The sequence below is a fragment of the Scyliorhinus canicula genome, chromosome 17, assembly GCF_902713615.1.
Source record: "Scyliorhinus canicula chromosome 17, sScyCan1.1, whole genome shotgun sequence".
Classification (NCBI taxonomy): domain Eukaryota; kingdom Metazoa; phylum Chordata; class Chondrichthyes; order Carcharhiniformes; family Scyliorhinidae; genus Scyliorhinus; species Scyliorhinus canicula.
Genome location: NC_052162.1, coordinates 60,895,540 through 60,919,461, shown reverse-complemented (window position 1 = coordinate 60,919,461; position 23,922 = coordinate 60,895,540). Strand labels below are relative to the sequence as shown.

The 23,922-nt window shown below is 45.6% G+C and overlaps 1 protein-coding gene across 1 annotated transcript in view; it reads right to left on the bottom strand.

The window, feature by feature from the left end:
* LOC119952109 (ecto-NOX disulfide-thiol exchanger 2-like) overlaps positions 1–23,922 on the bottom strand; it is a 336,912-nt gene that overhangs the window by 285,998 nt on the left and 26,992 nt on the right. Inside the window, exon 2 of the mRNA XM_038775673.1 lies at positions 6,331–6,409. The gene's annotated coding sequence lies outside the window, so the exon portion shown is untranslated. The remainder of the gene's footprint in view (positions 1–6,330; positions 6,410–23,922) is intronic.

Below are 23,922 nucleotides of genomic sequence, written 5' to 3'. Positions count from 1 at the left end.
CTGTTGGTACTGAAAGTTTGGCGGAGCTTCCGAATTGTGGCTCGCGACGTAGTGGACATGCAGTGGACGTCCATCCACTTTGAATGGGTATTCACGACAAGTAAAAACATTGCTTCTTGTAAAGGTCCCGCAAACTCCATGTGCAGACAGGACCACAGTCGGCCTGGCCAATCCCATCCTCGTCATCAGTGTAAAGTCCCAGGCAAGCAACCACTCAGAAGCAATGACGGTTTAGAAAAGTACACTATTTATTTACCTATTCGAATACACTCCTACTCCATGAAGTGCTCCTGCGCCTGGCCCACACTTGGGCCGGGGTATTTATGTCCCAGTGTCCTCTAGGTTAAGGGTGTAGCTCCGCCCCCACATCTGGGGAGATTATACTCAGGTGAGGCTACTGGGCAACTAATGGTGCAGACCCCATGACCTTGGATCGAGTTACAACAAATACTAACATAGCAATACTAACAAATACTAACATAGTCCAAAGATGTGCGGGTTAGGTGGATTGGCCATGCTAAATTGCCCGTAGTGTCCTAAAAAGTAAGGTTAAGGGGGAGTTGTTGTGTTACGGGTATAGGGTGGATACGTGAGTTTGAGTAGGGTGATCATTGCTCGGCACAACATCGAGGGCCGAAGGGCCTGTTCTGTGCTGTACTGTTCTAAATCTAAAGCAAAAATCAAATATGTATACATTAATTTAAAGACATTTTGCTGATCCACAGGGTGTATTGTAATATTCATAAGAAATTACCGCTTTATTCAGTTTGCAAATTGAACATAAAAAAAGTATTTTAGAAATGTCTGTAATTTGCATTGGTATAAATGCCCCAGCGCAATTGTCGGGGGAGAGGGTAGGAAACTATCTTGCCTCGAGTATAAACAACACTAAAATGTCAACTGTTTTCAACAGGAGGCAACATTCCATCCAAAATCCATCACTCAAACTATTTAGAAAGAATTTATTTTTTAAAAGCAGGATGAAACTGCATCGACCAGTAATATGAGACGTCAGTACCACGAATGAAATCCATTTCTACACTTTCATTATATATCAGCATCAAGAAACCCTAAGTCATGTGTTCAGAGCACAAGAAGCAGAATAAAACTGTTTGGGTCAGCAGTAAGAATTATCTCTTATCCTTTCACTATACTAGTCTCACTTAGTATTTTCTGGCCTACAGTTTCTTTGCACTATAGAAATTGTGAGTATTAAAAGCCATTATAATTAGGGTGTAGGAAAACAACTTGCGCAAGGAAAATATTCCGAGTTTTATCCTTTCATTTTAATATCAGCATAAGTAGTTTTGGTGTTGAAATGCCAGTTAATGTCAGCAGTTCTATCATTTACCAAGGTGCAAAAGAAAGTCTTCAAATATTCACATCTCCTGCTGTTCAAAATTTACGAAGAAACACGTCAAAGTATTCTGTCTGTTCATTATTGGAGCCAATAGAGTTGCTTTTCATTCTTTTTCCTCCCTGCATCTATTTTACATAATTATCTAACTCCAGTTCATTGTTTGTACAGGACCGCACATTATTAAGATAGGGCATAATTTCAGAGAGCTTTTGCTCAACACACTCACTCTTACAACATTATCTTGGTTGAACTCTCAAAAAACATCAATTCACTGACTGGAAGATCGGATTTTCAATCCCCATCATCAGTCAGCAACTGTGTTGTATCCAACCTATTAGATCTAAACACAGCTGTCAGATTCCATCACCCTGATTCAGCAGATCATCAAGTTATGCTTTATATCAAAGCAGCCAGCATTTTTTCCTCCCTTTGGCATTTTCTTTTCATTTTAAAACTACAATCTAAATTAATAAGGCTTGGTTGCAAAAACTGCTAGCAGCAGATCTATGATCTCAATTCATTTTCCGTTACACTTTGTAAAAGTCTCAATGTTTTTTTTAATAAATTTAGATTACCCAATTATTTTTTCCAATTAAGGGGCAATTTAGCGTGGCCAATCCACCTACTCTGCACATTTTTGGGTTGTGGGGGCGAAACCCACGCAGACACGGGGAGAATGTGCAAACTCCACACGGACAGTGACCCAGAGCCGGGATCGAACCTGGGACCTCAGCGCCGTGAAGCGGTTGTGCTAACCACTAGGCCACCGTGCTGCCCTAAAAGTCTCAACGTTGACTAACAGTGAATGATCAGCAAAAATGCAAAGAGTGCAAATGAAAGGTATGAATGGCAAGGCAATAATTACCCATTCATTTAGCTTTGCAGTGCCTTTACTATACTTGTCAGATATTTTGATGTGAATCAAGGTACATTATATTTTTAGCATGCCTCGTTAATTGCAATGCAGCCATTTTGAGAACAAACTGAAAAAGCAGGAACAGGCTGTTAAATATCTAGGATGCAATGGATTGACACATGTTTGCAGAAAAGCAGCAATGAATATAAAGGGTTGGTTTACAGGAATTTCCAATGCTTGATACAAGAAAACACAAATATATCTGTAAAGAATGACTTCACAATTTTGTTGAAGCTCATACAAACATAATGGGCATGATTTGAAGGCTCGTCATGCTTGAGCGATAGCGCGACGCGGCCATTAGATTGCAGGGAAGGCCAAAATCGGGAACTGCGGCAGATCCCGATCGGTTTGCAATCTAACCGCCTGCTCCCACTGGCGAAATCTGGACCTCGCCGTGATGTGGCGAGAAACCAGTAATCACCAATTAAAGCCGATCTCCATACAACTAATGGGAACAACACCCTATCTAATAGCATCCCGTGATCTAACTGTCTCCCCAGCAAGTGGTCACGTGGGCACCGATTAGTACACCTTTTTTAAATTGAACTTGCGGATTGGCTGCTGTGGAAGTCCGAGCAAGTGAGAAGCCATCTTTGCTCCTGGGCAATGAGCCCGGGGACACTGGGGTTGCTGCCCCAATGCTCGGAGAAAGTGGTGGGGGCAGTCATCCAATGGGTGGGGGGGGTTAAGTGCCCATGGCCATGCCAGCCCGTGGATCGTGTGTACCCATAACAGGGGCAACCCCAGCCCCTACCAGTCTGTCCCACCGATCACTCATAACTCCCACTGACTGTAGAGGCCTCTGGCCGCACAGCTGAAGGCTATTGTTACTAGGAATTTCAAATCGTAGTTAAGTGAACATTTCACACCTCCCAATGTGGCAGTTATTGTCTAGCATCCTAATCAAACCATGATGCCTGGAGACTGTGCCTGAGCACTGCAGGAAGCAACACCACAGATGCAGCAGCCAACATCCGAACACCAGAACCAGCATGCCTGGGGGTTTGGGCAAGAGATTGGGGGTCAGCCGACACAGCAACTCCCCCCCCCCTCCTCCATAGTGACGGAGACATTCTCTGCAGTGCCTCAGAAAGGTCCACCTGTGACTGGGACATGTCCCCCAGCGAATCGGACATGCTACCGAGGCCCTCAGCTATGCCCATCACGGACTGAACCACGCCTTGGACTCCATCACTCATGCTGCTAATTTTGTGCACCAGGGTATCCCCTGCGCGCGTGGCCTCTGGGACTCCCGGAGTGCCGCTGACGTCCCCCTCTGAATAATATAGCCGAACCCAATTGACTGCATCAGCTCCGGGTAAACCTGGTCCAGAGGCTCAGCATCTGACTGGGACCCAGCAGACCTCCAACTGCTATCTTGTCTTGGCATTCCTGCCTTTCACCTGTTGTGCATGAGCTCCCCTCCAAGATGTTCTCTTGGGAGAACACGCGCATGGGCCAGCACCATTGGGTAGAGATCCTGCGGAATAATGGACAAGTGGTCAGTGGGAGGGGTGGATCATTCTGTACGGCATTAACAACTCCCGTGTGACAGGTCATCTGGGTGGCGGCCAGTGGATCCTCACCTCTGCCCAGTACGCAAACCTCTACGTCGGTGACCGACCGATTTGCCCTCAATCACCCTCATGAACTCCAGGGCCCATTCCTCCTCGGGGGTGAGGTCTCTGATGCCCGATACTCAGTCACCCGTCTGGGCCCTCTCCCGCCTGCTGCGGGCCAACTTCTCCTGCAGGGACACGAGAGAGCATCCTGAACCACGCGCGTCTTTCATGGCGGAGGGAGGGGGGTGGGTGGTGCCGCTGCCAGGTGCATAGTCGTTTGGGGGATGGGGGTGGGTGGTGCTGGTGCCAACCCACCTTTGCGGCCAGGTGCTCATTAATCTTCTTATGCCACTGGTTGCCAGTCCTTCTGATGATGCTCCATGAGCTGGCGGCCGCTGCCATTTCCTTCCAGGAAAGATTGCCTGCCCTGCGGCTGACCCTCCGAGCCCGGAAATGAAAATGAAAATCGCTTATTGTCACAAGTAGGCTTCAAATGAAGTTACTGTGAAAAGCCCCTGTGGGGGCACAGGGCATCCCATCTGATTTTGACCACGTCCAACAATCTGGCCAGGTCGACATCCCGAATTGTGGGGCTGGTCTCCTCGGTGGCATGGCTACACACTGTGTGGGGGTTGTTCTGTGGGATCGGTTTAAGTGCTGTTCCCCCTTGTTGGCAGGCACTGTCCCAGTGAATCAGCCAGCAGTGGGACCATCATTTGCGGCATGAAGCCCGTGGGGCCTTGTTAAGTGGACCATTAACTTGTGAGGCTAAGTGTTCATTTGTCCATTACAATATAAATCATCTGGCAACTTCCAGTGATTGTACATTATCAAGGAAATCAGGAAGTTATTAGTAAATTCCGCTGCTCCTCCAAAAGCTTTGTTGTACTGATACTGTGGCAAATAAACAAAGCATTGAAAGAAATGGAAGGCATGGCATTGTAATTTACATGATAGACATTGAACCTCCAGAAAATGTTATGCTCATCTATTTCAGCACAAGAAAGTTTTAAAAGCATGACCAGCCTTAATTACTGCCAAACAAACCCTCAGGTAATGAAGTTAATTTTACAAGTGCGGAGGTGTATTGATACAGATTTTTTTTTTAAATACAAGTAATTTCACTTTGATCTCATATCCCTGAATCCCATCTTTTTTCTATTTTGCTTACTGCACGTGATTTGCATTGAATTAACTATTCTAACTTGCATTTCACACTTCAACTCCATGACAATCAATAACTATTCTTTAATCTGATTGTTTAAGAAGATACACAGTTGAATGGCATATTCACACTGGTCCCATTGAGAGACCGGAGAAAACCCCACAGGTCAACACCATTCCTTCACAGCTGACCAGAAAACCTGGTCCCATGGGTTTTGCACTGGACCCGGTTGTGACTAGAAAGCCATTCTGGTACAGTGCCCTCTGCAGGGCATTTAATATGGTAACCTTCGACAAGAGTTAAAGTGTTCTTGCATAACTCAAGGAAATCTTACCAAAGAATATATAGAAAATACAAAACAAAAAAAGACCTTACGACCCAGCCAGTCCATACCAGGAATACCAAGTTTGGGAGGCTGTTACACATGATATTTTTCATAAATTCTTTCTATTAGCTGGAGTTAAACAATGTTGCTAACTACACAGCCATGGACAAAACCTAATGGTGTGTGAGTTCATACCAAAAGGAACTAATGCATGCATCAAATCAGTGATGCTGAACCCTGCATCAACTGGAACTTTAACCGGATAGGAAAGCATGCCATGTCTTCCGACAGTTTGAAATATATCTGTTGTGAAAAGAATATTTGATGCAGATTTTAAAACAACGGCCCGTTTTGCTGAAGTTAACCTGAGGAATAACTGGCAGTAAACCTCCAAATGGACTGGAATATCGCAACTTAAGCAATCATAAACAATCCACGAGCTACGTACACTATTTCCACATCCCTGCCACTGCCAAAGTAAAATCCGAAATACACATCCAGAATAACATCTATCTTATGAATACAGGAACTAGAAATCAGAATATTAAAAGATCAAAATGGTGAGCAATCATCCAATAAAAGTGATGTTTTTTTTAAAGTATGCATGACACCAAGGTGCCAAGCAGCAGCATCCAAAGACGGATATTAATTGTCAAAATAACATTTCCTTCGATGTTTTCAATGGTTTTGAAAACAAAATTAGGCTAGATTTTCACCCACTTACTTTCAACAGACAGAAAACCCAGATTAACATGCCTGAAAAGCAGAGTGGCAAGCCCCAAGGCTGCAGTGATAGTGATAAAACTTCTCACTGTTACCAACATACTATGTCAGACTGAAAATAGAGTTATTTTTGCCTACTATGCATGACCTGAATGAACTTTTTTTTAATATTATTTGTATAGAATCCCTGAGGAGTGGTTTCCCCAGCTAGAGTATCTAGAACACAGGATGCACATTCTCAGGACCAATTAAGCTGGCATTCAATAGAGCACATACCTCAGTCATGCAGTGTTAACTCAACGTTATTACAATTACACAGCTCCTCCTTGAGGCTTTTCCCTGCCTGTATTGTGCTCTGTACAAAATTGGAAAAAAAAAAATCATTTTAATAAGAACTTCCATCTCACTGAGAAGTTTTCAGGCTTATCTACATCCAACAACCTGCTCTGAAAACCCTGCTCACATTCTGACAGCTATGACAAATTGCACCACAGCAGTTGAGACAATCAATCAACATTTTAAATCAAACAACCCACAAATTTTAAAAACATGTCAAATTTTCCTATCCTTCAAAGTCATGTAATAAATTTCAGGATCTGGACCATAGATAGATAGAACAGTACAGCACAGAACAGGCCCTTCGGCCCTCAATGTTGTGCCGAGCCATGATCACCCTACTCAAACCCACGTATCCACCCTATACCCGTAACCCAACAACCCCCCCTTAACCTTACTTTTTGTAGGACACTACGGGCAATTTAGCATGGCCAATCCACCTAACCCGCACATCTTTGGACAGTGGGAGGAAACCGGAGCACCCGGAGGAAACCCACGCACACAGGGGGAGGACGTGCAGACTACCATCGCTAACAATAAATCCGTTCTTCAGTGGGCCATTTCCTGTGTACCAAATTTGATTGAAATATGTGCATTAGCTTTGGAGATAATCTTTTCTGTTGCAGACAACAGACTAGCAAACAACAACAAAAACATTGTCTCTGCCCAATTTCAGCAGCAGTGGCAATAAGGGGCTGATCATTTAGGACTGAGATGGAGACATTTCTTCACTCAAAAGAGTTGTGAATCTTTGGAATTGTCTGCCCAATGGGTTGGGAATGCTCTGTCATAAAGCATATTTAAAGGTGAAATGGACATATTTTTGATATCTCAGGGAATCAAAAGATATGGGGAGAAGGCAAAAAAATGCAGTTGAAGCTGAAGATCTGTCGTGATTGTCGTGAACGATCGAAGCTTGATGTGCAGAATGGACAACAGCTTAATTGATGTATTTCCCAATAATGTTGTAATAACGGTGAATAAAAACCAACTGACCCTAAAAGAAAGAAAGATCTGAAAAGAAAATAATAATAGCAAGGGATGGGATGTCCACAACAGCACCTTCCCAGGGTTGGGAAGTACAGTGGGCAGCCAAGTGAATAAGTTAGTGTTAGTTTAAAATAATGAAACTTTTAAAAACGTAACTGAACAAAAACAGAAAGTCTTATCTCGAAGGCTTAAAATACATGAAGCTGTTCCCCAAGGTTGAACCTAAATTTAAAACTGGCCTGGAGGTCTCAAAAAGAAATATTAGTACCACCTATCTTGATCAAATAGGCAGAAACACAGGCAAGTAAAATTGAAGGCCATGCAATTTGGATAACCAACTTTTAATTAAGTTTATTGCAAGTAAAAATTAAACAGCATCAAAAAATACAAACTGCACTTTTTTTACATTGTTGCACATACAAACGGTAGAGGCTCATTGAGCTAATTCTCCTAATAACACCAAATCTGAATCATGAAGTGCATTATGCTACATTTCCTTACTATAATTCTGGATATAATTGTGTTGGGAGCATTGCCCTGATAGTAATTCATTATGTCCTTTTTTGTCGCCTGGATGCCTTGCTGCTTGCTCACTATTAAGTGATGGGAACAGCTTTTAGATCTCGAGGCTCTCAAAATTCACATGGGGCAAACTAACAAGCAAAAAGTAAAAATGCAGACAGAATTGGCAGGGATTAGCTACATTACTTGGGCTTGTGGTCCATTATCAGACAGTTATAAAGGACAAAATTTAGGCTACAGGTATTTCACTCAGTGATACATTATCATTACCACTAATTATGTATTCTTCTTTCAGGTTTGTAGATAATGTCCAATGGTGCCTGAATAAATGTATTGTTTCAGTCTTGCCTCTTGTACAAAATGCATTTCTACCTGCATTTTTCCATTTCTGCACAAATACAGCAAAATTAGATATCACAGTGATTAGGTTTGTCTTTCTTAGCTGTTGTTTTTCTTAGCTGCATCATTCTGAATTTAACATTTTTGGAGCACATCAGAATGATACATTGGAAACATCATACTGGATCCATACTGGCCAAAGTTTTCCGTCCTCATTTGTGGCTGAGATTTTCCGGTGCTGCCACGGATGAGAACGGAGATTCCTTCCTTTTAAACAAGCTACCCAATTAGTCCCACGGCCCTCTGCTCTTCTCCCACGATTCTGCAAAACTTTCCTCTTCTAGTATTCATCCAAGTTTCTTTGAAAGTAATTGGTAATCTGTTTCTACTTCCCTTTCAGGCAATGCATTCCATCATCATAATTTGGTATTAAAAAGTTTATTCTTGCAATCACCCTAAATTTATCTCCGATTACTGATCCTGCTGCCACTGAAAACAGTTTCTTCTTAATTACTCTATCAAAAACTTTCATGATTTTGAATATCCTTTCAACCTCCCTCTAAACTTCTCTGATCTGAAGAACCAAAACCTTTAATCTCTAGCACCATTCTAGGAAATTTATTTTGCACCCTCTTGAAGACTTTAAGCGAAATTCTCTGCCTCACGATGCCACAACATGAACCGAGATCGGGCATCTGGCAATATAGAGGTCCATGCCCGCCGCATGAACCAAAATAGAGGTCCATGCATAGGTGGTGGCAATAACGAGGTCTGCATCACGCGTCATCAGCAGCATGCAAAACCGGTATTTGCATTCATTTAAGTATGATTAGTGCATTTGACCCACTATGCTCCGAGCCTCCACGATGCTGCGCTCCGCTCAGGTAGAAGTCATACGGGTACAAATTCCTAAGGTATTTGCAAACAGGGACTGGGCACCTGGTGAAATCTATCCTGCGGTTAAGTGTCGTCTCGTACACACTTTAACTTGGTAGAAATTTGCACTACACATCTATGATGCAAAATGTAATCTTTATTGGGTGTCTAGTGATTATAATTGAGAGTTTGAAATCTTCTTGTGGTTACAAATCAAATATTCTCAATAAAGCCCCTGCCAGCAGAAGACGTTAAGAGATATAATTTAGCTTAGTAGCGTACAAACGATCTGAACTTTCAAAATGCAGTAATGGTTTCTTGTTCAAAGCAAAACAGCTTGTGCAAACTTAGAGTTAAGAGTGGAAATATAAAAATATGAAATAAAGGTAGAAGGAAAATAGTATAAACTGATTCTAGAATGGATAATGGCTACCCGGAACACTATCTTTAAGGAAAATGTTATCAATCTGAGTCCATCTGTTCCTACCCTTGTAACATGCTGATTAGTTTGGGTGAGTTCCCAATAAATTTGATTGGATGATTAGTTGTCAATCATCAATATGCAACATAGGTATGGGTATGTTGCATCTTTGGGTGTCTTCAGTGTGTTGGAATTTAAATTTACACTTATTATCAGGTCTGGTATTTGCTGACTGCTATACTATTCACATTTTGAATAATGGTAGATTCATGTTAACTATGGTGCTCATTTTGACCTTCAGTAGAAATGTTGCATTTGCTTCTAGTTAGACTGCAAATGTTTCAAATGAATTCTGTATGCTTTGCGGATTTCTCTGTAAGCTATGTGTTTTTTTTTTTATTGTAATGAAACTGATTCAACTCTTGTGGTTTAGGACAGAAACCATTTTAAAATGGGTTTTTAAACTGGGTTGTATTTAAAACAAAATAGCTAAATCAATTATCCTTTTACCTATCAAAAATAGGTGGTTTCTTTCAGTGTCATGGTTGCTGAGGGGAGAGAAAGAGAGAGAGGGTAAGCAAAGTTTAAAAAATGGTTGAAGATTGTAGTGCTTCCTGGGGGGTCGCTGCCAGTGTTGGGGGGAGTAGCGGGGAGCGACTTGATGTCAGCTCCGTGGATTTGGGGTACCCCCCTCGGGATCAGGATGGCTTGGCTCAGGCTGCCATTGCTGCAGTATTCATTTTAAATGCATTTGGTACACCTTTACAGGCCCCTGGCTGCACACTCTGCTGACTTCTCAGTGCCCTGTAAGTGCACAGAGTCTCTGGTCATTTAGGAGCCCATCCAGCCACCCCTTTGTATACTCTCATAACCCTGCTGACCCATCAATCGGATGGGTGCGACCAAGCACAATCAGTGGTTCTCCAGGTACTGGCACTCTTCAGTGCAATCAGAAGCAATATGCCACTGCAAGGGAATAGCAGAGCTCACCCCAAACAAAGGACACATGAACCGTGGCCTTTGGCACCCTCCACGGCACACTGCCCCTCTCAGGGCAGAGGCCTCACCAGTGACCCCATCAGTTAGCCCACCCCACAGGACCACCAGCTGTCTCCAAGCCTGCCTGCTCACTGCATCCTTGCTCCCATCCAACCTTCCCCCAGATGGATTGTGACAACCTGTGTGTCACACACAGGACCCACATCACACTGCAGCTACGCTCCCAGTACTAAGGAGTGCCAGCACCTGGAGAACCATAGATTGAGCTTGGCCACATCCATCCTATTGATGGGTCACACATCATGTTGACAGGGACAGATAGTGAGGATAGGGGCTCCCCAGTGCAACTCACTGATGGGGACAAGGGTGCAGCGTGGAAGGCAACATATTGGGGGAATGGCTGACAGGTGGGGGTGGGTGTGGGGAAACATGGAGGATGGAGCTGAAGTACAACACAGACTCACCATGTACCCTGTTGGGTTTGGATGGGCAAGGGAACAGATCTTCTCTTTTCCACCTCTGCAGCAAATGAATTTCGGAGTACAACCAAGAATACCAGGCCATCCGTGGGGAGGACCCTGCACAAGAAATATATGCCCAGAACAGGGGCCCGCCAGTGAGGTTCGCCGACCGTCCAACATGTCGAAGATGAGGAGTGAAAGAGTCCCGTCCTTTGAGGAGATGCCAGACCGCCTGTGCCACCAAAGATTTCAGCTAACCAAGGAGACCGTGCATCACTTGTGGCAGATGCTGGCACACATGGCACTGCAGGGTATCCCGGGAGGATGATCCCAGTGGCTGTCTAGGTGACTGTCGCCCTGAACTGTTATACCTCTGAGTCTTTCTAGGGGCCAAGCGGGGATCTGTCTGGGATCTCGTAGACATCTGTGGTGCATCCGGGGGCTATAGAAACTTCAGTCTGCCAAGGCACACCAGAATGCTCAGGCAGCAGGATTTGCCACCATCGCAGGCACTCCCCAGGTCCAGGGGTGATCAATGGCACATCTATCTCCTTATGAGCACCAACTCATTAGGGATTTCCTTCATCAATCAGAAGCAGTCCCACTCCATGAATGTGCAGTTGGTGTGTAACCACCAGGTGCACATGCACATCATGCATGTCTGTGCCAGATACCCAGGCAGTGCGCAGGATGCATACATCCTGGCCCACTCATCAGTTCTCGGCTACCTCAGTGAGGAGTCGGCTCTTGGGTGACAAAAGGTTACCCGCTGTGGTTGTGGTTAATGACACCTGTCCTGAGGCCGCAGACCGATAAGGAAAAATGCTATAAAAACACCCATACAGCAATCAGGAGCGTCACGGAGCATCCCCGAGATGCCCTTCCGATGCCTGGACCGCTCCAGTGGACTGCTCCAATATAGCCCCCAAAGAGGGCCTCAAACATCATGTTGGCCTGCTGTGTCATGGACAACATAGCGCAGCAGAGGTGGGACATAGTGGAGAAGGAGGAAGAAAGCCAGGCCTCAACTGATGAGGATCAGGAACAAACGAGCATGGAGCATGGGCTGGCTCAGAGGTTCACCCAACATGTGCTCCAGAGCCGCTGCACAAGGGACAACCTCACCAGATTGCTTACTTGGAACCTGGCTGCCACCAGCAGCTCTGCCACACTGTTCCACCACTCCATACTCTTTTCCCCAAAACCCCCTGCACGTGGTGCCCCCTACCCTATAGCAGCTCACATCCTCCCCTGTTACTCCTCCCTTTACTCCATCCCACCTCCCCCCCTCCTCTTCAAGGGTCCTACCAGTGTCACTACAGGGTGTTGGCCCCGGGCATGCAGCATCAGATGATGTTGCCCATGGGACAGAGAATGATGACTCGCTGCGAGATGAGCTCAAGTGCTCCTTGCCTTTGTCTGACTCCTGCCTTTAGGATCACATTCCACTGTCCGTCCATCTCATGGGCCCACATATTCTTTTGGCTAGTGTTGGTTGGGGGTTATGGAGATGGTGAGTGGTGATGGGTCACTCACTGGGTAAGCTGTCCTAAAAGGTGGCCTCACACCTCTGTTTTCGTTCTTTGCCACCTCTGAGGGTGACCCCAGGTGGAATGTTTAATTGTCCTGGGGGCCCTGCCCTGTACCATTCTCCAAAACCCACATCACCAACCTCCCACACCCTCCACCCAGTACATGCTCTACACCCAGCCCAGTTCATGCTTCAGGCAAAGGATTGAAGCAGGTCGGGATGTTGGTGTGAAAGCGTTTAATCGTGACTATATACAATTGTCATGCCCTGACCCATACCTATAACGTATGTACTGCACACTTGCCACCTTAACTGGTGTCTAACTACGATATTTTGCGTGGTAACTACTCTTTCTAGATGCGACCCTAGACAGCACGTCAGACATGGAGGCAGCCTGCGCATCTCATCCTCTAACCGGAGTTGCCTTTGGCAGCCGTCCTCTCAAGGGTCTGGACGGGCCCGGCTGACTTGTCAAAGGTGTCAAGGTGCCATCCTGTTCTGCTCCCTGCACATCAGATGCGCCAGTGTCAGGTGGGTTTTGGGAGGGGGGGGGGATTCAGAAGTGCTGAGGTTTTCCAGCATCTCCCTTGCAGGAGGCAGATACTGACCCCATCAGTTCCTCCTCCTACCTCGAGGTGCTCAATGTCCCCGGGCTACTCCATGTGACGGAGGTGAGGCTGGAGAGAGCTACGGAGGCTCCACCATCACCTGGCGTTGCCAGTCCTGGAGGTTTGCTCTTGTTTCAACTAGGGTCTCAATGCCCTTAACCATGGAACTGTCATGGCAGTGTTCCTTTAAGAAAGGTTTTTGTCTTATCACATGGCATCAGTGATGTCATTTTTGTGGGTGGAGCTGAGCTGTGGCTGAGAGTTTTACTTTCGCAGTTTTTGGCTGCTGTGGACTCAGACAGAGAACAGAAGTGTTTGGTCTGTTACTCTCTATTTTCAATTTAAATATCTGTTCCAGTAAAAATCACCTTGGTGGTGGCTTTCGATATGGTTTAGTTTCCAGAAGGGTTTACACCTGCTGGTGAGACAGGGTAAGAGTCTCAGGGAAAGACAGCCTTATTCAAGTGAGAATGCAGAGTGCAGGGCCAGACCCTTGAAAAGGGGTTTTGAGTTGGAAGTTAAGGGGGAATTCATTAAGTGTTATACATAGATTACTCGCTGGGTGGTGTCTTTATGTTTGTAATTGATAAAAAATATTGCTGTTTGTTTGTGTATGTAAACTAAGTCCTCAGAATAAAGCTTATTTTGATTGAAGTGCCTAGGAAGACTGTTCAATCACACCTGAATGGAAGGCTCTTATGCTCATCTTTGCCAAATTCAACATAAACGTTGTAGGTCAGGTAGACTTCAGAATACACTTCTGAACTCTGGTCCATAACATAACAGAGAGACTGGGTCACTTCCCTGTGAGTGAGTCATGTCCCCCTGTGACTGGCCCAGGTCAGTCAGCGCCCAGCCAATGACCTCAGCCATGACTCTTTGTGACTAAGCCAAATTCTGGAGCACCACAGCAATGTCCATGTGGGCCCAATACATGGTTGCCTGTGATTGGGCTCCCCTGTCCTGAGCCTCGTACAGTGTGTCCGAAGCTTTGGACATCTTGACCCATGGCGTTTTGACCAAAGGTTTCCACTCCGGACACCACCCCTTCAGTTTTGGCCTGGGTACCACTCATTGTCGGCACAATCTCCTGCAACTGCAGGCGCTGGAAAGTTGTTGACAGCTCCTCCTGTAGATCCTGGCTCTGTATCTGCATCCCCACCAGAGATGGGATCACATTTTCCGAAGCACGATACCTATCTGAACGACAGCGGTTTCCTGGAATCGGGCTCCCTTGGGAGTCCCTACCTCTGATGTGCTGCAGCATGTGTGAAGTGCGGACCAAAAGGTGACCCAAGACCCTCTTTACTTTCCTCGCCATGGTGATAGCCTCTGCAATGGTGGAGGATGCAGATGAATGCAGTGTCGAACGCCGGTGCCATCCCCAGGCGAGTTCTGCCGTGCTGGGGTTGTGGCTTGGGGCGAGGTACCTGTGGTGATCACAAGTTAACCAGATGCAACACAACTGAGCAACCACTAGAGGGAGCACGGGAGAGCCATATAAATAGATCAGGACAGGAAGTGAGGACACACTTCACAGCAGGCGGGCTGGTAAGCAGGACACACACACAGCAAGCAAAGCTGGTAGTTAGCACTGGAAGGTCGTTCTAGGTAGAGCTCTGGAAACTGAACGAACTCACAATAATGCATCTTCTCCACACTTGAGACTACGAGCTTTATTAAGACACGAGTAGCAACACATGGTACCCAGGAGTGATTTCAGACGCTTATGACAGGACAACTCAGCTGCAGATACAGAAAACAAAAAAAAATGGCATGGAAATCTCAACCAAGAATGGCATGGAAATCTCCTACTGCACATTTGACTTGGGAAGACATTGCTGATGAGAGGATGTGCCTTGGATACCCACTTCACCTGGACACGACTGGAAAAGTAAGAAGTGTCTGGGAAAGGTTTAAACAAATGTTCGATTTCGGTATCATAGCATATGATGCAGCAGCAGCCTCAGACGAAATTAAAATAGCAATTCTCATCAAAGGAAATGAAGCTACGAAAGTTTATAATGGATTTAAATACTCAAAAGGTGAAGACAGAAACAGCTTACAAACGGTACTAAACAAATTTGAAGAGTACTGTGAGAAATTTGAACAGCAAGACATACTCAGAGTCCAAACTGCACAGAGACGGAGTGATGCAAAACTTAAAAAATCACGAAAAGAGCAAGAAATCGCGAATGAAAAGTACAGATCAAAAAGAAGAAATGACAAGAATTTCTCACAAAGCCAAAACGCTGAAACCCTGTCCAAATCGGGAAGAGAAAATTACTTACGAGTTTTGGAGAGAGAGTCCTGGTGGGCAAGAAAAATCCCTGAAATCCGCGAAAAACGCCAAAAAATGGCGTTGGAGCACATTTTGCAGTCTCCGGTAAGCAAAGAACTACAAATGGCGTCTGCGCATGCGCCGGAACCGGAAGCCGCGCATGCGCAGTTTAAAAAATATCGCGGTGCCGATCGTTATGCGCATGCGCAAGCCGCGCATGCGCAGCAAAAAAAAGTTTTGGTCGCGGATCGTTATGCGCATGCGCAAGCCGCGCATGCGCAGTCAAAAAAAGTTTTGGTCGCGGATCGTAATGCGCATGCGCACGACGCGCATGCGCAATGGAAACAAAACCGCACAGTGAAGGAGGAAGGCCGATTTGCGCATGCGCAATGCATTCCTGCGCGTGACGTCATGACGTCTGAGCATCCCGACCACGCCCACTTAAAAGGGAACTGCCCGAAAATTGAAAATAAGACACTTAAAGTGGTAAACACAAATTTTCTTGCCTCAGAACACAACAAAACGCCTGAACTTACACCAACAGTTAAAAACAACTTGCACAACACCCTGAAAAAAGCAGTCTGCACCACCCAAAGTGAAGAGAACAAAAAGAATTCCGAAACAACAAAAGATGATTTGTTTTTCGAAGAATACTACTCAGACACAGCTGAGTCAGTCGGATATGCTTATCACAGCATCAGCGACACGGTCGCAAAGTTCAACACGAATCAACTCGTGGTAGAAGAATCCAACCAGGATTATTTGTTTTTCGAAGAATACTACTCAGACACAGCTGAGTCAGTCGGATATGCTTCTCACAGCATCAGCGACACGGTCGCAAAGTTCAACACGAATCAACTCGTGGTAGAAGAAGCCAACGAAGATGAAATGGCTATCAAAGAATACTACTTAGACATGGAGGAGTTATTTGGACATGCTGATCACAGCATCAGCGACACCGTTGCAAAGCTCAACACGACTCTACTCATGGTAGATGAATCCAACACCATGAGGCCATGGCAGCTCGTCGATACATTGGATGACAGCAATACCCAAGACGAAGACGACGCCACACAGAGAGCACAGGAAGACTCCACAGAGCGAGCGATGACAGGCTCCACAGTGCGAGTAATGAAAGACTCCAAAAGGGATGCAAGAAAACACTCCCTGGCGAACACCATGCATGAACAAGACCATGCAGGTAAACCCGCAGTATCTGAGCAACCGCAAGCAGACTATGACAGTCTACCAAGCTCACAGGAACAAGAAGAAGACAACGTACATCTCACCACTGACACCATGCATGCACAAGACCATGAAGGTCAACCCGCAGTATCTGAGCAACCACAAGCAGACTATGAAAGTCTAACAAGCTCACATGAACAAGAAGAAGACAATGCACCTCTACCCACTGCATGCGAGAACAGTAACAAGGTGATCGCACTCGACGTACAGGATCACAGCGAGACTGACAGTTCTCAGCTTGTCTGTACAGAAGCACAGAGTCGGGCCACCCAACAGTCCAGAGCGACGATGCCGAAAGAAACCATGCAGATTCTGACTCCAGAAGAGGAGCACCTGGAGTCCAGAGAGACCAAGCCAGAAGAAACCATGCAGATTTTGACTCCAGAAGAGGAGCACCTGGAGTCCAGTGAGATAACATCAACGGAAATCATGAAGATTTCAACTCCAGAAGCGGAGCACCAAGAGTCCGGAGACACCACGTCAACTGAAATCATGCAGATTTGGACTCCAGAAGAGGAGCGCCAGAAGTCCACAGACATCACGTCAATTGTAATCATGGAGGTTTTGACTCCAGAAGAGGAGCGCCAAGAATCCAGAGACACCACGTCAAACGAAATCGAGAAGAATTTGACTCCGGAAGAGGAGCACAACAAAAGCAAAGATGAGGAATCCAATTCTCCACAAATGATTGAGGTCACCTGCACCGATGCAACATCAGATCATTCGCACCACTCTCAAGACGAAATGCTCAATGACTCAAATTATCCACTCGGGACACTCATAGAGTATAACAAAAAAAACAAAAGTCAAAAGAAACACAGCAAGAACAGAAACAACATGAAGCGCGACAAGACCAACAACAATAGCAAGAAGCACAGCAGAAACGAGAACGACAACAGCAAGAACAAAAGCAACATGAAGCGCGACAAGACAAACACCAAAGTCAGGCACCAAGACAGCGACAACGACAGAAACAAAAACAACAACAAGAACGGCAACGAAAACAACAAAGTCAGGAACAAAGATAGCGACAACACCAAAGACAGAAACGACAAAAACAGCAACAAGTACGGCAACGAAAACAACAAAAACAGGAACGACAGAAACAACAGCAATGAAACAACGACTTGTACGCAATGGTACTACTCGGCACATGAAGGACAATGCCACAGCACACTGCAAAACGATGACAAGACTACAAACATGTCATGGGATGACAACGAATCGCACAAACTCACGTCTGCTCCAGAACGAGCAAGCACACCAGCATCCAAGGCGGATGAGACAATAAATCAATACCACAAGCACAGAAAAAAGTCCATGCCAGTCAACATCAGTGAGGTGACCATGCAAACACCTCGGGATGATGCATTGGGTACTTAAAATAACAAGGAACACCAACAACATTCACAGCGGACTTGCAATATCAATATCACCACGTCATCAACAACAAAAAAGAAAAAAAGCTCTGAACAAATTCATCAAGTTTGGACTCATAAATGTTTTTATTAAGATTGGACATATAACTACATTGGCTTTGTAAAATATGCAATAGCACCATCACCTGTATAGATACGCATATCATAAGTAACTGTTTTCTATAATTTTTCTTTAATGATGTACAGAAACTATGTAAAGAGAAAAAGGGGGATGTGGTGATCGTAGATTGACTAGATACAGAACAACAGAGCAAACACGAGCGGGAGAGCTACAAATACACCGGGACAGGATGTACAATTTTCTTTAACGATGTACAGAAAATATGTTAAGAGAAAAAGGGGGATGTGGTGATCACAAGTTAACCAGATGCAACACAACTGAGCAACCACTAGAGGGAGCACGGGAGAGCCATATAAATAGATCAGGACAGGAAGTGAGGACACACTTCACAGCAGGCGGGCTGGTAAGCAGGACACACACACAGCAAGCAAAGCTGGTAGTTAGCACTGGAAGGTCGTTCTAGGTCGAGCTCTGGAAACTGAACGAACTCACAATAAAGCATCTTCTCCACACTTGAGACTACGAGCTTTATTAAGACACGAGTAGCAACACAGTACCCAGAGGGTTTTCTGCCTCTACTCCATTTCATCCAATATGCTATTGAGGTTCATGTCCATAAAGCATGGTGTTGTTCTTCTGTGGGCCATCTTCTTTGCTGGAATGAGTGAGTGGGGGGATTGGAGTGCTTATAAGCAGTTCCAACTTGTCAAGCTCTCCAATGCTAATTCCAACACCAGCGAATCTGACACCGGCAGGAATGAAAATTGTTCGAGATTCACATGGGCAGATTGCTGGCCCATTAGAATGTCCTGAATTGCTCCGGAAATAGTGCTCCCAATGGGAACCGCATGCAATTCAGTCCCAATGTCAACACTTTAGTCTGCCAAACGGAAAATTTTGCCCATGACATTTTTTCAATAGTGCTGTATCTAAAACTGGCAACATCTATACTGATCAGTTAGATTGCTTGCATCAACATGCTTGAAAATGTTTCATTTTGCAAGTCCGAGTGCTAAAATTGAAAGACTAAGGAATAGGAGTGGTGGATGCAAAGGAAGAAAAGGCTGGTAGCACAAAACAATTTATAATGAGAGCAACCTCGTTAGATACAATCTCTGAACAACAAGCAATGCCACAAATAGTATCCTTGTGACAAATTGCTTTAGCAGGAAGTCTTGTTGTCCTAACCTAGATCTAACAGAGAACTTTAAAATGCAAAGCACTATCCCAGACTTCAAAGCACCGCCCTAGTATTTTGGAACATTCAGAATTAATTAAATGAAATGCAAGTTCACTATCACTTCGCCGAACCCTTTTTCCTATCAGTTTAATAATGTCAGGAAAACATCACATGTGTTACTAGCTGGGCTTGTGTCAAGTTATTCAAAGTTAAACTTAAATGCACATTAAAAATAGAAATTTCCATTAGCTAGTCACAGCATTTCCAATTTTCATTCATCCTACTTAAGACTGATGTTCCACCTGGGGTCTCCCTTTTCAATAACTATCTGCCTTCCTCCCCGCGTCAAGAACTCCCTTCTCCCCCTCAACCAACTACCCCTTCCCCCTTGTGCCCTCAACCACCCCACTTTTCATCCTCAACTGCTCCCTCCCACATGCCCTAAACCACACCTCTCCACCAAAAACCATCACCCACTCCTCACCTCAATGACCCGCCAGGTGCCCTCAACCACAACCCTCCTTCCCTTAACAACCACCACCTCTCCCAACCACCCCCTCTCCCTCCTGCCCTCAACCCCTCCCCGCATATGGCCTCAACCCCCCCGCCACAACCACCCCTTCCCTCAACCACACCCCTCCCCTGTCAACTAGCCCCTCCCACAAATGCCTTCAACTACAGCCTCCCCCCAATTCAACCAACCTCCACCCTCAATCACCATCCCCTTCCCCCATCCCAACCAAACCTTCCCCTCCCAACCACTACCCCTGCACGCTTGATTGACAACTCTTCCACAAACATTCACCCTCTATCAAAAATGCACAGTAGCAGCAGTGTGTACCATCTACAAGGAGCACTGCAGGAACTTACCAGGACCTTCCAAACCCATGACCATTAACATCTAGATGGACAAGCGTAACAGATAGATGGGAACTCCACCATCTACAAATTCACCTCCAAGTCACTCAGCATCTTCACCTGGAAATATATCACCGTTCCTTCACTGTTGCTGAGTCAAAGTCCTGGAACTCCCATGTTTAACAGCACAGCGGTGTACCTACACCACCCCTTCTCCCTCCTGCCCTCAACCCCAGCCATATGGCCTCAACACCCCCATATGGCCTCAACCACACCCCTTCACAACCAGCCCTTCCCTCAACCACACCCCTACCCTGTCAACTAGCCCCCCCCACACGTGCCCTCAACCACACCCCTTCCTTCCATTCAACCAACCCCCCCTCAACCACCAGCCCCTCCCCCCGGACTGCAGCGGTTCAAGGCAGCAGCTCATCACCACCTCCTATGGGGCAACTAGTAATGGACAAGATACACAGGCCTAGTCAGCGAATCCCACATCCCACAGAAATTAATTTTGACAACTCCTCCCTCCGCAACCCCTTTGGACCAATCCTCCTACAAACCCCTTTGCGCGCGCCCCCTCCCCCAACAGCACATTCGCACCTGCACCATGCCGCAAGTAAAATCAAACTGCCATGTATTTTATAAACCATGTCTGGCCAGCAACTAAGAGAAAGGAAGGAACAGGATATTCTTTGCAATTGATACATTTATCAGTCAGAGAAGCAGGCTAGTCACAGATGAGATGTTGAAGAAGCTAGAGCAAGAGAGGCAGCCAATGTCAAGAAACAGCTTAGATAGAGATAAAATGCTCAAGGCAAAAAGCCAGTTTGCGCAAATTTAGCTTTCTTTGTTGAACCAAAGACTATTCCCAATTTCTGGTTACTTCAGCCGTACGGTGTGATAGCCACTGGCTAGTCTTGACCAATAGATTTATGGTGTTGTTTGGGCAATGGAGGGTCTCAGTGGAGTTTAGGATTACGGGAGAATTGCTGCATTTGGGTTTCCAGTCTTCGAAGGACTAAGTGCTTACTGTTTATGTTCTTTGTAGTGTTTCATTACCTTCCTTCTACTTTAATGAATACTTTTACTGTTGTTTAATTAAAGAGAGGTTTGAGCTCTCACCATTTCCACAGACATTTCTCACTAATATTCCCCCCCAAAAAAAATACATGCAAAACCAGTGTTTCACGTCGGAACATAACAGCAGAGGGGTTTCATAACACCCTTGCGCTTTGTCACTAGTGGACAAGCTTTGAGGAGACAAGAGGCAAGTTACGCACAAAATGTTGTCAGCCTCTGACCTGCTCTTAGCATTTAGATTGCTTGTACAGTTTGGTTCCTGGTTAACGGGAACCCCAGGATGTTGATTGTGTGGGATTCAATGCTGGTAATGCCACTGAAAGTTGTATTTGGTTAGATACCCTCTTGCAGGAAGAGTTCATTCATTACTGGTACTTGTGTGGCTCGAATGTTACTTACCACTTGTCAGTCCAAGCCTGGATATTGTTAAGATCTTGTTACATTTGGACATTGACTGCGGGTAGTATGGTGGTACAGTGGTTAGCACTGCTGCCTACGCGCTGAGGACCTGGATTTGATCCCGGACCTGGGTCACTGTCAGTGTGGAGTTTGCACATTCTCCCAGTGACTGCGTGGGTTTCACCCCCACAACCCAAAGATGTGCACGTTTGGTGGATTGGCCACAGTAAGTTACCCCTTAATTGGAAAAAAATAGTTGGGTACTCGAAATTCCAAAAAAAAAAGGACATGGACTGGTTCAGCATGTTCAGTTTATGGTACTAAAAATAGAGCAATCATCCACGAAGACCTCACTTCTGACTTTAGGATAGTGATGAATCACCTGAAGACAAGCTTAGGTCAATACCCTGAGGAACTCCTGCAGCAATGCTCCAGGACTGAGGTGGTTTGACCACCAACAACCAAAACAATCTTCCTTTGTGGCAGATATGACTCCAACCAGTGGAGTGCTTTCTCCCTCATTCCCATTTCCTTCAATTTTGCCAAGGCTCCTTGATGCCACATTTGGTTAAATGCTGCCTTGACGACAAGGGCAGTCACTCATGCTCACCTCACCTCTCGAGTTTTCCTTTTTTGTTTGCACTAAGGCTGTCAGACGGTCTGAAGCGGAGTGGCTATGGCGGTACCCAAACTGAACATCAGTGAGCAGGTTACTGTTGAGTTAAGTGCCACTTGATACCACCGCTGACCACACTTTTCATCACTTTGCTGATGATCGCAGGCAAGCTGATGGGGTGGTAATGGGCCAGGGTGGATTTGCTCCCTTTTTTGTTGCCAGGACATATTTATGCAAGTTTCACATTTCAAGGTAAATGCCAGTGTTGTAATTATACTGGACAGATTGGCTTGGGGCGCAGCTAGTTATGGAGCCCAAGTATTCCGTACTATTGCCTGAATAATGTCAGGGCCCAGAGTCTTTGCAGTATCCAGTGCCTTCCCCCAATTCTTAACATTACATGCAGCGAATCGAATAGGCTGAAGGCTGGCTTCTGTGATGTTGGGGGCCTGAGACCGAGATGGATTATCCACCTCGGTACTTCTGGCCGAAGATGGCTGAAAATGCTTTAGCCTCGTCTTTTGCATTGATGTTCTGGCCTCCCCCATCATTGAAGATAGGGATATTTGTGGAGCCTCCTCCTCCAGTGAGCGTTGTTTAATTGCCCACCACCATTCATGATTGGATGTGGCAGAATTGCAGAACATGGATCAGATCCTTTGGTTGTGGGATTGCTTCGCTCTGTCCATTCCATTCTGTTTCTGCAGTTTGGCATGCAAATAGTCCTGTGTTTTATCTTCACCAGGTTGACACCTCAATTTTGGGTACAACTGGTGATGCTCCTGACATGCTCTCCAAATTCTTCGTTGAACCAGGATTGATTCCAGATTTAATGGTAATGGTAGAGTGGGGGATATGTTGAGCCATGAGGTTTCAGAATGTGTTTGTGTACAATTCTGCCGCTTTTGATGGCTCACAGCACTTCACGGCTGCCCAGTAGGAGTTGCTAGGTCTGTTCAAAATCTATACATTATACGATCGTAGTGCCACACAATACAATGAAAGGTATTCGCAATGTGTAGATGGGATTTGGTTTCCACAAGAACTGTGCAGTGGTCACTCCTACCAATACAGTCATGGAAAGGTGCATCTGCGGCAAGCAGGTCGGTAAGGACAAGTTTAAGTAGGTTTTTCCCTCTTAAAGTAGTTCCCTCGCCACCGGTCTAGCAGCTGTCTCCTTTAGAAATCGGCCAGTTCTGCCAGTAGTGTTACTTCTAAGACACTCCTGGTGATGGACACTGAAGTGTCCCACCCAATATACATTCTCTGCCATTGTCACTCTCAGTGTTTCCTCCAAATGGTGTTCAACAAGGAGAAGTACTGATTCATAATGGCAAATCCCTCCCGACTGTATACCACAGTGCCACGACTGGTCTTTCCAGCCAGGGTTAGCGATGGTGATGTGCGGGTCATTATCTGTAAAGTATGATTCCGTAAGTATGAGCAAACATTCCCAAAGGCACGACACCTAGCTGGGGCACAGTTCAGTCCTAGGATCCAGCAGATCAACTGTCCAATCGCTAGAACGCTCCTGACTCCACCTGATGAGCACCAGAAGCAGTGTGATGTTCATCAAAAACCCAGAGGCCTATCTGCTAAGTTCACCCACCGAGGTGCTCATTT